Source organism: Phyllobates terribilis, unplaced genomic scaffold, assembly GCF_046119375.1.
Source record: "Phyllobates terribilis strain yellow unplaced genomic scaffold, ASM4611937v1 Scaffold_68__1_contigs__length_7421828, whole genome shotgun sequence".
Lineage (NCBI taxonomy): Eukaryota > Metazoa > Chordata > Amphibia > Anura > Dendrobatidae > Phyllobates > Phyllobates terribilis.
Genome location: NW_027362828.1, coordinates 5,032,615 through 5,049,622, shown reverse-complemented (window position 1 = coordinate 5,049,622; position 17,008 = coordinate 5,032,615).

Below are 17,008 nucleotides of genomic sequence, written 5' to 3'. Positions count from 1 at the left end.
ATTGTATTTATGTTGTTTTAACCCATGCTTCATTAAATTGTATTTATGTTGTTTTATCTTATGCTTTATTAAATTGTATTTATGTTGTTTTATCCTATGCTTTATTAAATTGTATTTATGTTGTTTTATCCTATGCTTTATTAAATTGTATTATGTTGTTTTATCGTATGCTTTATTAAATTGTATTTATGTTGTTTTATCCTATGCTTTATTAAATTGTGTTTATGTTGTTTTATCCTATGCTTTATTAAATTGTATTTATGTTGTTTTAACCCATGTTTTATTAAATTGTATTTATGTTGTTTTATCCTATGCTTTATTAAATTGTATTTATGTTGTTTTATCCTATGCTTTATTAAATTTTATTTATGTTGTTTTGTCCTATGCTTTATTAAATTGTATTTATGTTGTTTTAACCCATGCTTCATTAAATTGTATTTATGTTGTTTTATCTTATGCTTTATTAAATTGTATTTATGTTGTTGTGTCCTATGTTTTATTAAATTTTATTTATGTTGTTTTGTCCTATGCTTTATTAAATTGTATTTATGTTGTTTTAACCCATGCTTCATTAAATTGTATTTATGTTGTTTTATCTTATGCTTTATTAAATTGTATTTATGTTGTTTTGTCCTATGCTTTATTAAATTGTATTTATGTTGTTTTAACCATGCTTTATTATTTTGTATTTATGTTGTTTTATACTATGCTTCATTAAATTGTATTTATGTTGTTTTATCCTATGCTTTATTAAATTGTATTTATGTTGTTTTATCCTATGCTTTATTAAATTGTATTAATGTTGTTTTATCCCATGTTTTATTAAATTGTATTAATGTTGTTTTATCCTATGCTTTATTAAATTGTATTTATGTTGTTTAATCATATGCTTTATTAAATTGAATTCATGTTGTTTTATCCTATGCTTTATTAAATTCTGTTTATGTTGTTTTATCCTATGTTTTATTAATTGTATTTATGTTGTTTTATCCTATGCTTTATTAAATTGTATTTATGTTGTTTTATCCTATGCTTTATTAAACTGCATTTATGTTGTTTTATCCTATGCTTTATTAAATTGTATTCATGTTGTTTTATCCTATGCTTTATTAAATTGTATTTATGTTGTTTTATTGTATGCTTTATTAAATTGTATTTATGTTGTTTTATCCTATGCTTTATTAAATTGTGTTTATGTTGTTTTATCCTATGCTTTATTAAATTGTATTTATGTTGTTTTAACCCATGTTTTATTAAATTGTATTTATGTTGTTTTATCCTATGCTTTATTAAATTGTATATATGTTGTTTTATCCTATGCTTTATTAAATTATATTTATGTTGTTTTAGCCTATGCTTTATTCAATTGTATTGATGTTGTTTGATCCTATGCTTTATTAAATTGTATTTATTTTGTTTTATCCTATGCTTTATTAAATTGTATTTATGTTGTTTTATCCTAAGCTTTATTAAATTGTATTTATGTTGTTTTATCCTATGCTTTATTAAATTGTATTTATGTTGTTTTAACCTATGCTTTATTAAATTGTATTTATGTTGTTTTAACCTATGCTTTATTAAACTGCATTTATGTTGTTTTATCCTATGCTTTATTAAATTGTATTTATGTTGTTTTATCCTATGCTTTATTAAATTGTATTTATTTTGTTTTATCCTATGCTTTATTAAAATTGTATTTATGTTGTTTTATCCTATGCTTTATTAAATTGTATTTATGTTGTTTTATCCTATGCTTTATTAAATTGTATTTATGTTGTTTTATCATATGCTTTATTAAATTGTATTTATGTTGTTTTATCCTATGCTTTATTAAATTGTGTTTATGTTGTTTTATCCTATGTTTTATTAATTGTATTTATGTTGTTTTATCCTATGCTTTATTAAATTGTATTTATGTTGTTTTATCCTATGCTTTATTAAATTGTATTTATGTTGTTTTATCGCATGCTTTATTAAATTGTACTTATGTTGTTTTATCCTATGCTTTATTAAATTGTATTTATGTTGCTTTATCCTATGCTTTATTAAACTGCATTTATGTTGTTTTATGCTATGCTTTATTAAATTGTATTCATGTTGTTTTATCCTATGCTTTATTAAATTGTATTTATGTTGTTTTATCCTATGCTTTATTAAATTGTATTTATGTTGTTTTATCCTATGCTTTATTAAATTGTATTTATGTTGCTTTATCCTATGCTTTATTAATCTGCATTTATGTTGTTTTATGCTATGCTTTATTAAATTGTATTCATGTTGTATTATCCTATGCTTTATTAAATTGTATTTATGCTGTTTTATCCTATGCTTTATTAAATTGTATTTATGTTGTTTTATCTTATGCTTTATTAAATTGTATTTATGTTGTTTTATCCTATGCTTTATTAAATTGTATTTATGTTGTTTTGTCCTATGCTTTATTAAATTGTATTTATGTTGTTTTAACCATGCTTTATTAATTTGTATTTATGTTGTTTTATCCTATGCTTCATTAAATTGTATTTATGTTGTTTTATCCTATGCTTTATTAAATTGTATTTATGTTGTTTTATCCTATGCTTTATTAAATTGTATTTATGTTGTTTTATTCTATGCTTTATTAAATTGTATTTATGTTGTTTTATCCTATGCTTTATTAAATTGCATCTATGTTGTTTTATCCTATGCTTTATTAAATTGTATTAATGTTGTTTTATCCTATGATTTATTAAATTGTATTTATGTGGTTTTATCCTATGCTTTATTAAATTGCATTTATGTTGTTTTATCCTATGCTTTATTAAATTGTATTTATGTTGTTTTATCCTATGCTTTATTAAATTGTATTTATGTGGTTTAATCCTATGCTTTATTAAATTGTATTTATGTTGTTTTATCCTATGCTTTATTAAATTGTGTTTATGTTGTTTTATCCTAAGTTTTATTAATTGTATTTATGTTGTTTTATCCTATGCTTTATTAAATTGTATTTATGTTGTTTTATCCTATGCTTTATTAAACTGCATTTATGTTGTTTTATCCTATGCTTTATTAAATTGTATTTATGTTGTTTTATCCTATGCTTTATTAAATTGTATTTATTTTGTTTTATCCTATGCTTTATTAAAATTGAATTTATGTTGTTTTATCCTATGCTTTATTAAATTGTATTTATGTTGTTTTATCATATGCTTTATTAAATTGTATTTATGTTGTTTTATCCTATGCTTTATTAAATTGTGTTTATGTTGTTTTATCCTATGCTTTATTAAATTGTATTTATGTTGTTTTAACCCATGTTTTATTAAATTGTATTTATGTTGTTTTATCCTATGCTTTATTAAATTGTATATATGTTGTTTTATCCTATGCTTTATTAAATTATATTTATGTTGTTTTAGCCTATGCTTTATTCAATTGTATTGATGTTGTTTGATCCTATGCTTTATTAAATTGTATTTATTTTGTTTTATCCTATGCTTTATTAAATTGTATTTATGTTGTTTTATCCTAAGCTTTATTAAATTGTATTTATGTTGTTTTATCCTATGCTTTATTAAATTGTATTTATGTTGTTTTAACCTATGCTTTATTAAATTGTATTTATGTTAATTTATCCTATGCTTTATTAAATTGTATTTATGTTGCTTTAACCTATGCTTTATTAAATTGTATTTATGTTGATTTATCCTATGCTTTATTAAATTGTATTTATGTTGTTTTATCCTATGCTTTATTAAATTGTATTTATGTTGCTTTATCCTATGCTTTATTAATCTGCATTTATGTTGTTTTATGCTATGCTTTATTAAATTGTATTCATGTTGTATTATCCTATGCTTTATTAAATTGTATTTATGCTGTTTTATCCTATGCTTTATTAAATTGTATTTATGTTGTTTTATCTTATGCTTTATTAAATTGTATTTATGTTGTTTTATCCTATGCTTTATTAAATTGTATTTATGTTGTTTTGTCCTATGCTTTATTAAATTGTATTTATGTTGTTTTAACCATGCTTTATTAATTTGTATTTATGTTGTTTTATCCTATGCTTCATTAAATTGTATTTATGTTGTTTTATCCTATGCTTTATTAAATTGTATTTATGTTGTTTTATCCTATGCTTTATTAAATTGTATTTATGTTGTTTTATTCTATGCTTTATTAAATTGTATTTATGTTGTTTTATCCTATGCTTTATTAAATTGCATCTATGTTGTTTTATCCTATGCTTTATTAAATTGTATTAATGTTGTTTTATCCTATGATTTATTAAATTGTATTTATGTGGTTTTATCCTATGCTTTATTAAATTGCATTTATGTTGTTTTATCCTATGCTTTATTAAATTGTATTTATGTTGTTTTATCCTATGCTTTATTAAATTGTATTTATGTGGTTTAATCCTATGCTTTATTAAATTGTATTTATGTTGTTTTATCCTATGCTTTATTAAATTGTGTTTATGTTGTTTTATCCTAAGTTTTATTAATTGTATTTATGTTGTTTTATCCTATGCTTTATTAAATTGTATTTATGTTGTTTTATCCTATGCTTTATTAAACTGCATTTATGTTGTTTTATCCTATGCTTTATTAAATTGTATTTATGTTGTTTTATCCTATGCTTTATTAAATTGTATTTATTTTGTTTTATCCTATGCTTTATTAAAATTGAATTTATGTTGTTTTATCCTATGCTTTATTAAATTGTATTTATGTTGTTTTATCCTATGCTTTATTAAATTGTATTTATGTTGTTTTATCCTATGCTTTATTAAATTGTGTTTATGTTGTTTTATCTTATGCTTTATTAAATTGTATTTATGTTGTTTTAACCCATGTTTTATTAAATTGTATTTATGTTGTTTTATCCTATGCTTTATTAAATTGTATATATGTTGTTTTATCCTATGCTTTATTAAATTATATTTATGTTGTTTTAGCCTATGCTTTATTCAATTGTATTGATGTTGTTTGATCCTATGCTTTATTAAATTGTATTTATTTTGTTTTATCCTATGCTTTATTAAATTGTATTTATGTTGTTTTATCCTAAGCTTTATTAAATTGTATTTATGTTGTTTTATCCTATGCTTTATTAAATTGTATTTATGTTGTTTTAACCTATGCTTTATTAAATTGTATTTATGTTAATTTATCCTATGCTTTATTAAATTGTATTTATGTTGCTTTAACCTATGCTTTATTAAATTGTATTTATGTTGATTTATCCTATGCTTTATTAAATTGTATTTATGTTGCTTTAACCTATGATTTATTATATTGTATTTATGTTGTTTTATCCTATGCTTTATTAAATTGTATTTAAGTTGTTTTATCCTATGCTTTATTAAATTGTATTTATGTTGTTTTAACTTATGCTTTATTAAATTGTATTTATGTTGTTTTATCCTATGCTTTATTAAATTGTATTTATGTTGTTTTATCCTATGCTTTATTAAATTGTATTTATGTTGTTTTGTCCTATGCTTTATTAAATTGTATTTATGTTGTTTTAACCCATGCTTCATTAAATTGTATTTATGTTGTTTTATCTTATGCTTTATTAAATTGTATTTATGTTGTTTTATCGTATGCTATATTAAACTGCATTTATGTTGTTTTATCTTATGCTTTATTAAATTGTATTTATGTTGTTTTATCCTATGCTTTATTAAATTGTATTTATGTTGTTTTATCCTATGCTTTATTAAATTGTATTTATGTTGTTTTAACCTATGCTTTATTAAATTGTATTTATGTTGTTTTAACCTATGTTTTATTAAATTATATTTATGTTGCTTTAACCTATGCTTTATTAAATTGTATTTATGTTGTTTTATCCTATGCTTTATTAAATTGTATTTATGTTGTTTTATCCTATGCTTTATTAAATTGTATTTATATTGTTTTAACTTATGCTTTATTAAATTGTATTTATGTTGTTTTATCCTATGCTTTATTAAATTATATTTATGTTGTTTTATCCTATGCTTTATTAAATTGTATTTATGTTGTTTTGTCCTATGCTTTATTAAATTGTATTTATGTTGTTTTAACCCATGCTTCATTAAATTGTATTTATGTTGTTTTATCTTATGCTTTATTAAATTGTATTTATGTTGTTTTATCCTATGCTTTATTAAATTGTATTTATGTTGTTTTATCCTATGCTTTTTTAAATTGTATTATGTTGTTTTATCGAATGCTTTATTAAATTGTATTTATGTTGTTTTATCCTATGTTTTATTAAATTGTGTTTATGTTGTTTTATCCTATGCTTTATTAAATTGTATTTATGTTGTTTTATCCTATGCTTTATTAAATTGTATTTATATTGTTTTAACTCATGCTTTATTAAATTGTATTTATGTTGTTTTATCCTATGCTTTATTAAATTATATTTATGTTGTTTTATCCTATGCTTTATTAAATTGTATTTATGTTGTTTTGTCCTATGCTTTATTAAATTGTATTTATGTTGTTTTAACCCATGTTTTATTAAATTGTATTTATGTTGTTTTATCCTATGCTTTATTAAATTGTATTTGTGTTGTTTTATCCTATGCTTTATTACATTTTATTTATGTTGTTTTGTCCTATGCTTTATTAAAATGTATTTATGTTGTTTTAACCCATGCTTCATTAAATTGTATTTATGTTGTTTTATCTTATGCTTTATTAATTTGTATTTATGTTGTTTTGTCCTATGCTTTATTAAATTGTATTTATGTTGTTTTAACCCATGCTTTATTAAATTGCATTTATGTTTTTTTATCTTATGCTTTATTAAATTGTTTTTATGTTGTTTTATCCTATGCTTTATTAAATTGTATTTATGTTGTTTTGTCCTATGCTTTATTAAATTGTATTTATGTTGTTTTATCCTATGCTTCATTAAATTGTATTTATGTTGTTTTATCCTATGCTTTATTAAATTGTATTTATGTTTTTTATCCTATGCTTTATTAAATTGTATTTATGTTGTTTTATCCTATGCTTTATTAAATTGTATGTATGTTGTTTTATCCTATGCTTTATCAAATTGTATTTATGTTGTTTTATCCTATGCTTTATTAAATTGTATTTATGTTGTTTTATTCTATGCTTTATTAAATTGTATTTATGTTGTTTTATCCTATGCTTTATTAAATTGCATCTATGTTGTTTTATCCTATGCTTTATTAAATTGTATTAATGTTGTTTTATCCTATGATTTATTAAATTGTATTTATGTGGTTTTATACTATGCTTTACTAAATTGCATTTATGTTGTTTTATCCTATGCTTTATTAAATTGTATTTATGTTGTTTTATCCTATGCTTTATTAAATTGTATTTATGTTGTTTAATCATATGCTTTATTAAATTGTATTTATGTTGTTTTATCCTATGCTTTATTAGATTGTGTTTATGTTGTTTTATCCTATGTTTTATTAATTGTATTTATGTTGTTTTATCCTATGCTTTATTAAATTGTATTTATGTTGTTTTATCCTTTGCTTTATTAAACTGCATTTATGTTGTTTTATCCTATGCTTTATTAAATTGTATTTATGTTGTTTTATCCTATGCTTTATTAAATTGTATTTATGTTGTTTTAACCTATGTTTTATTAAATTGTATTTATGTTGCTTTAACCTATGCTTTATTAAATTGTATTTATGTTGTTTTATCCTATGCTTTATTAAATTGTATTTATGTTGTTTTATCCTATGCTTTATTAAATTGTATTTATATTGTTTTAACTTATGCTTTATTAAATTGTATTTATGTTGTTTTATCCTATGCTTTATTAAATTATATTTATGTTGTTTTATCCTATGCTTTATTAAATTGTATTTATGTTGTTTTGTCCTATGCTTTATTAAATTGTATTTATGTTGTTTTAACAAATGCTTCATTAAATTGTATTTATGTTGTTTTATCTTATGCTTTATTAAATTGTATTTATGTTGTTTTATCCTATGCTTTATTAAATTGTATTTATGTTGTTTTATCCTATGCTTTTTTAAATTGTATTATGTTGTTTTATCGAATGCTTTATTAAATTGTATTTATGTTGTTTTATCCTATGCTTTATTAAATTGTGTTTATGTTGTTTTATCCTATGCTTTATTAAATTGTATTTATGTTGTTTTATCCTATGCTTTATTAAATTGTATTTATATTGTTTTAACTTATGCTTTATTAAATTGTATTTATGTTGTTTTATCCTATGCTTTATTAAATTATATTTATGTTGTTTTATCCTATGCTTTATTAAATTGTATTTATGTTGTTTTGTCCTATGCTTTATTAAATTGTATTTATGTTGTTTTAACCCATGCTTCATTAAATTGTATTTATGTTGTTTTATCTTATGCTTTATTAAATTGTATTTATGTTGTTTTATCCTATGCTTTATTAAATTGTATTTATGTTGTTTTATCCTATGCTTTTTTAAATTGTATTATGTTGTTTTATCGTATGCTTTATTAAATTGTATTTATGTTCTTTTATCCTATGCTTTATTAAATTGTGTTTATGTTGTTTTATCCTATGCTTTATTAAATTGTATTTATGTTGTTTTAACCCATGTTTTATTAAATTGTATTTATGTTGTTTTATCCTATGCTTTATTAAATTGTATTTATGTTGTTTTATCCTATGCTTTATTACATTTTATTTATGTTGTTTTGTCCTATGCTTTATTAAAATGTATTTATGTTGTTTTAACCCATGCTTCATTAAATTGTATTTATGTTGTTTTATCTTATGCTTTATTAATTTGTATTTATGTTGTTTTGTCCTATGCTTTATTAAATTGTATTTATGTTGTTTTAACCCATGCTTTATTAAATTGCATTTATGTTTTTTTATCTTATGCTTTATTAAATTGTTTTTATGTTGTTTTATCCTATGCTTCATTAAATTGTATTTATGTTGTTTTATCCTATGCTTTATTAAATTGTATTTATGTTTTTTTATCCTATGCTTTATTAAATTGTATTTATGTTGTTTTATCCTATGCTTTATTAAATTGTATGTATGTTGTTTTATCCTATGCTTTATCAAATTGTATTTATGTTGTTTTATCCTATGCTTTATTAAATTGTATTTATGTTGTTTTATTCTATGCTTTATTAAATTGTATTTATGTTGTTTTATCCTATGCTTTATTAAATTGCATCTATGTTGTTTTATCCTATGCTTTATTAAATTGTATTAATGTTGTTTTATCCTATGATTTATTAAATTGTATTTATGTGGTTTTATCCTATGCTTTACTAAATTGCATTTATGTTGTTTTATCCTATGCTTTATTAAATTGTATTTATGTTGTTTTATCCTATGCTTTATTAAATTGTATTTATGTTGTTTAATCATATGCTTTATTAAATTGTATTTATGTTGTTTTATCCTATGCTTTATTAGATTGTGTTTATGTTGTTTTATCCTATGTTTTATTAATTGTATTTATGTTGTTTTATCCTATGCTTTATTAAATTGTATTTATGTTGTTTTATCCTATGCTTTATTAAACTGCATTTATGTTGCTTTATCCTATGCTTTATTAAATTGTATTTATGTTGTTTTATCCTATGCTTTATTAAATTGTATTTATTTTGTTTTATCCTATGCTTTATTAAATTGCATCTATGTTGTTTTATCCTATGCTTTATTAAATTGTATTAATGTTGTTTTATCCTATGATTTATTAAATTGTATTTATGTGGTTTTATCCTATGCTTTACTAAATTGCATTTATGTTGTTTTATCCTATGCTTTATTAAATTGTATTTATGTTGTTTTATCCTATGCTTTATTAAATTGTATTTATGTTGTTTAATCATATGCTTTATTAAATTGTATTTATGTTGTTTTATCCTATGCTTTATTAGATTGTGTTTATGTTGTTTTATCCTATGTTTTATTAATTGTATTTATGTTGTTTTATCCTATGCTTTATTAAATTGTATTTATGTTGTTTTATCCTATGCTTTATTAAACTGCATTTATGTTGTTTTATCCTATGCTTTATTAAATTGTATTTATGTTGTTTTATCCTATGCTTTATTAAATTGTATTTATTTTGTTTTATCCTATGCTTTATTGAATTGTATTTATGTTGTTTTATCCTATGCTTTATTAAATTGTATTTATTTTGTTTTAACCTATGCTTTATTAAATTGTATTTATGTTGTTTTAACCTATGTTTTATTAAATTGTATTTATGTTGCTTTAACCTATGCTTTATTAAATTGTATTTATGTTGTTTTATCCTATGCTTTATTAAATTGTATTTATGTTGTTTTATCCTATGCTTTATTAAATTGTATTTATATTGTTTTAACTTATGCTTTATTAAATTGTATTTATGTTGTTTTATCCTATGCTTTATTAAATTATATTTATGTTGTTTTATCCTATGCTTTATTAAATTGTATTTATGTTGTTTTGTCCTATGCTTTATTAAATTGTATTTATGTTGTTTTAACAAATGCTTCATTAAATTGTATTTATGTTGTTTTATCTTATGCTTTATTAAATTGTATTTATGTTGTTTTATCCTATGCTTTATTAAATTGTATTTATGTTGTTTTATCCTATGCTTTTTTAAATTGTATTATGTTGTTTTATCGAATGCTTTATTAAATTGTATTTATGTTGTTTTATCCTATGCTTTATTAAATTGTGTTTATGTTGTTTTATCCTATGCTTTATTAAATTGTATTTATGTTGTTTTATCCTATGCTTTATTAAATTGTATTTATATTGTTTTAACTTATGCTTTATTAAATTGTATTTATGTTGTTTTATCCTATGCTTTATTAAATTATATTTATGTTGTTTTATCCTATGCTTTATTAAATTGTATTTATGTTGTTTTGTCCTATGCTTTATTAAATTGTATTTATGTTGTTTTAACCCATGCTTCATTAAATTGTATTTATGTTGTTTTATCTTATGCTTTATTAAATTGTATTTATGTTGTTTTATCCTATGCTTTATTAAATTGTATTTATGTTGTTTTATCCTATGCTTTTTTAAATTGTATTATGTTGTTTTATCGTATGCTTTATTAAATTGTATTTATGTTCTTTTATCCTATGCTTTATTAAATTGTGTTTATGTTGTTTTATCCTATGCTTTATTAAATTGTATTTATGTTGTTTTAACCCATGTTTTATTAAATTGTATTTATGTTGTTTTATCCTATGCTTTATTAAATTGTATTTATGTTGTTTTATCCTATGCTTTATTACATTTTATTTATATTGTTTTGTCCTATGCTTTATTAAAATGTATTTATGTTGTTTTAACCCATGCTTCATTAAATTGTATTTATGTTGTTTTATCTTATGCTTTATTAATTTGTATTTATGTTGTTTTGTCCTATGCTTTATTAAATTGTATTTATGTTGTTTTAACCCATGCTTTATTAAATTGCATTTATGTTTTTTTATCTTATGCTTTATTAAATTGTTTTTATGTTGTTTTATCCTATGCTTCATTAAATTGTATTTATGTTGTTTTATCCTATGCTTTATTAAATTGTATTTATGTTGTTTTATTCTATGCTTTATTAAATTGTATTTATGTTGTTTTATCCTATGCTTTATTAAATTGCATCTATGTTGTTTTATCCTATGCTTTATTAAATTGTATTAATGTTGTTTTATCCTATGATTTATTAAATTGTATTTATGTGGTTTTATCCTATGCTTTATTAAATTGCATTTATGTTGTTTTATCCTATGCTTTATTAAATTGTATTTATGTTGTTTTATCCTATGCTTTATTAAATTGTATTTATGTGGTTTAATCCTATGCTTTATTAAATTGTATTTATGTTGTTTTATCCTATGCTTTATTAAATTGTGTTTATGTTGTTTTATCCTAAGTTTTATTAATTGTATTTATGTTGTTTTATCCTATGCTTTATTAAATTGTATTTATGTTGTTTTATCCTATGCTTTATTAAACTGCATTTATGTTGTTTTATCCTATGCTTTATTAAATTGTATTTATGTTGTTTTATCCTATGCTTTATTAAATTGTATTTATTTTGTTTTATCCTATGCTTTATTAAAATTGAATTTATGTTGTTTTATCCTATGCTTTATTAAATTGTATTTATGTTGTTTTATCCTATGCTTTATTAAATTGTATTTATGTTGTTTTATCCTATGCTTTATTAAATTGTGTTTATGTTGTTTTATCCTATGCTTTATTAAATTGTATTTATGTTGTTTTAACCCATGTTTTATTAAATTGTATTTATGTTGTTTTATCCTATGCTTTATTAAATTGTATATATGTTGTTTTATCCTATGCTTTATTAAATTATATTTATGTTGTTTTAGCCTATGCTTTATTCAATTGTATTGATGTTGTTTGATCCTATGCTTTATTAAATTGTATTTATTTTGTTTTATCCTATGCTTTATTAAATTGTATTTATGTTGTTTTATCCTAAGCTTTATTAAATTGTATTTATGTTGTTTTATCCTATGCTTTATTAAATTGTATTTATGTTGTTTTAACCTATGCTTTATTAAATTGTATTTATGTTAATTTATCCTATGCTTTATTAAATTGTATTTATGTTGCTTTAACCTATGCTTTATTAAATTGTATTTATGCTGATTTATCCTATGCTTTATTAAATTGTATTTATGTTGCTTTAACCTATGATTTATTATATTGTATTTATGTTGTTTTATCCTATGCTTTATTAAATTGTATTTAAGTTGTTTTATCCTATGCTTTATTAAATTGTATTTATGTTGTTTTAACTTATGCTTTATTAAATTGTATTTATGTTGTTTTATCCTATGCTTTATTAAATTGTATTTATGTTGTTTTATCCTATGCTTTATTAAATTGTATTTATGTTGTTTTGTCCTATGCTTTATTAAATTGTATTTATGTTGTTTTAACCCATGCTTCATTAAATTGTATTTATGTTGTTTTATCTTATGCTTTATTAAATTGTATTTATGTTGTTTTATCGTATGCTATATTAAACTGCATTTATGTTGTTTTATCTTATGCTTTATTAAATTGTATTTATGTTGTTTTATCCTATGCTTTATTAAATTGTATTTATGTTGTTTTATCCTATGCTTTATTAAATTGTATTTATGTTGTTTTAACCTATGCTTTATTAAATTGTATTTATGTTGTTTTAACCTATGTTTTATTAAATTATATTTATGTTGCTTTAACCTATGCTTTATTAAATTGTATTTATGTTGTTTTATCCTATGCTTTATTAAATTGTATTTATGTTGTTTTATCCTATGCTTTATTAAATTGTATTTATATTGTTTTAACTTATGCTTTATTAAATTGTATTTATGTTGTTTTATCCTATGCTTTATTAAATTATATTTATGTTGTTTTATCCTATGCTTTATTAAATTGTATTTATGTTGTTTTGTCCTATGCTTTATTAAATTGTATTTATGTTGTTTTAACCCATGCTTCATTAAATTGTATTTATGTTGTTATATCTTATGCTTTATTAAATTGTATTTATGTTGTTTTATCCTATGCTTTATTAAATTGTATTTATGTTGTTTTATCCTATGCTTTTTTAAATTGTATTATGTTGTTTTATCGAATGCTTTATTAAATTGTATTTATGTTGTTTTATCCTATGTTTTATTAAATTGTGTTTATGTTGTTTTATCCTATGCTTTATTAAATTGTATTTATGTTGTTTTATCCTATGCTTTATTAAATTGTATTTATATTGTTTTAACTCATGCTTTATTAAATTGTATTTATGTTGTTTTATCCTATGCTTTATTAAATTATATTTATGTTGTTTTATCCTATGCTTTATTAAATTGTATTTATGTTGTTTTGTCCTATGCTTTATTAAATTGTATTTATGTTGTTTTAACCCATGCTTCATTAAATTGTATTTATGTTGTTTTATCTTATGCTTTATTAAATTGTATTTATGTTGTTTTATCCTATGCTTTATTAAATTGTATTTATGTTGTTTTATCCTATGCTTTTTTAAATTGTATTATGTTGTTTTATCATATGCTTTATTAAATTGTATTTATGTTGTTTTATCCTATGCTTTATTAAATTGTGTTTATGTTGTTTTATCCTATGCTTTATTAAATTGTATTTATGTTGTTTTAACCCATGTTTTATTAAATTGTATTTATGTTGTTTTATCCTATGCTTTATTAAATTGTATTTGTGTTGTTTTATCCTATGCTTTATTACATTTTATTTATGTTGTTTTGTCCTATGCTTTATTAAAATGTATTTATGTTGTTTTAACCCATGCTTCATTAAATTGTATTTATGTTGTTTTATCTTATGCTTTATTAATTTGTATTTATGTTGTTTTGTCCTATGCTTTATTAAATTGTATTTATGTTGTTTTAACCCATGCTTTATTAAATTGCATTTATGTTTTTTTATCTTATGCTTTATTAAATTGTTTTTATGTTGTTTTATCCTATGCTTTATTAAATTGTATTTATGTTGTTTTGTCCTATGCTTTATTAAATTGTATTTATGTTGTTCTATCCTATGCTTCATTAAATTGTATTTATGTTGTTTTATCCTATGCTTTATTAAATTGTATTTATGTTTTTTATCCTATGCTTTATTAAATTGTATTTATGTTGTTTTATCCTATGCTTTATTAAATTGTATGTATGTTGTTTTATCCTATGCTTTATCAAATTGTATTTATGTTGTTTTATCCTATGCTTTATTAAACTGCATTTATGTTGTTTTATCCTATGCTTTATTAAATTGTATTTATGTTGTTTTATCCTATGCTTTATTAAATTGTATTTATTTTGTTTTATCCTATGCTTTATTGAATTGTATTTATGTTGTTTTATCCTATGCTTTATTAAATTGTATTTATTTTGTTTTAACCTATGCTTTATTAAATTGTATTTATGTTGTTTTAACCTATGTTTTATTAAATTGTATTTATGTTGCTTTAACCTATGCTTTATTAAATTGTATTTATGTTGTTTTATCCTATGCTTTATTAAATTGTATTTATGTTGTTTTATCCTATGCTTTATTAAATTGTATTTATATTGTTTTAACTTATGCTTTATTAAATTGTATTTATGTTGTTTTATCCTATGCTTTATTAAATTATATTTATGTTGTTTTATCCTATGCTTTATTAAATTGTATTTATGTTGTTTTGTCCTATGCTTTATTAAATTGTATTTATGTTGTTTTAACAAATGCTTCATTAAATTGTATTTATGTTGTTTTATCTTATGCTTTATTAAATTGTATTTATGTTGTTTTATCCTATGCTTTATTAAATTGTATTTATGTTGTTTTATCCTATGCTTTTTTAAATTGTATTATGTTGTTTTATCGAATGCTTTATTAAATTGTATTTATGTTGTTTTATCCTATGCTTTATTAAATTGTGTTTATGTTGTTTTATCCTATGCTTTATTAAATTGTATTTATGTTGTTTTATCCTATGCTTTATTAAATTGTATTTATATTGTTTTAACTTATGCTTTATTAAATTGTATTTATGTTGTTTTATCCTATGCTTTATTAAATTATATTTATGTTGTTTTATCCTATGCTTTATTAAATTGTATTTATGTTGTTTTGTCCTATGCTTTATTAAATTGTATTTATGTTGTTTTAACCCATGCTTCATTAAATTGTATTTATGTTGTTTTATCTTATGCTTTATTAAATTGTATTTATGTTGTTTTATCCTATGCTTTATTAAATTGTATTTATGTTGTTTTATCCTATGCTTTTTTAAATTGTATTATGTTGTTTTATCGTATGCTTTATTAAATTGTATTTATGTTCTTTTATCCAATGCTTTATTAAATTGTGTTTATGTTGTTTTATCCTATGCTTTATTAAATTGTATTTATGTTGTTTTAACCCATGTTTTATTAAATTGTATTTATGTTGTTTTATCCTATGCTTTATTAAATTGTATTTATGTTGTTTTATCCTATGCTTTATTACATTTTATTTATGTTGTTTTGTCCTATGCTTTATTAAAATGTATTTATGTTGTTTTAACCCATGCTTCATTAAATTGTATTTATGTTGTTTTATCTTATGCTTTATTAATTTGTATTTATGTTGTTTTGTCCTATGCTTTATTAAATTGTATTTATGTTGTTTTAACCCATGCTTTATTAAATTGCATTTATGTTTTTTTATCTTATGCTTTATTAAATTGTTTTTATGTTGTTTTATCCTATGCTTCATTAAATTGTATTTATGTTGTTTTATCCTATGCTTTATTAAATTGTATTTATGTTGTTTTATTCTATGCTTTATTAAATTGTATTTATGTTGTTTTATCCTATGCTTTATTAAATTGCATCTATGTTGTTTTATCCTATGCTTTATTAAATTGTATTAATGTTGTTTTATCCTATGATTTATTAAATTGTATTTATGTGGTTTTATCCTATGCTTTATTAAATTGCATTTATGTTGTTTTATCCTATGCTTTATTAAATTGTATTTATGTTGTTTTATCCTATGCTTTATTAAATTGTATTTATGTGGTTTAATCCTATGCTTTATTAAATTGTATTTATGTTGTTTTATCCTATGCTTTATTAAATTGTGTTTATGTTGTTTTATCCTAAGTTTTATTAATTGTATTTATGTTGTTTTATCCTATGCTTTATTAAATTGTATTTATGTTGTTTTATCCTATGCTTTATTAAACTGCATTTATGTTGTTTTATCCTATGCTTTATTAAATTGTATTTATGTTGTTTTATCCTATGCTTTATTAAATTGTATTTATTTTGTTTTATCCTATGCTTTATTAAAATTGAATTTATGTTGTTTTATCCTATGCTTTATTAAATTGTATTTATGTTGTTTTATCCTATGCTTTATTAAATTGTATTTATGTTGTTTTATCCTATGCTTTATTAAATTGTGTTTATGTTGTTTTATCCTATGCTTTATTAAATTGTATTTATGTTGTTTTAACCCATGTTTTATTA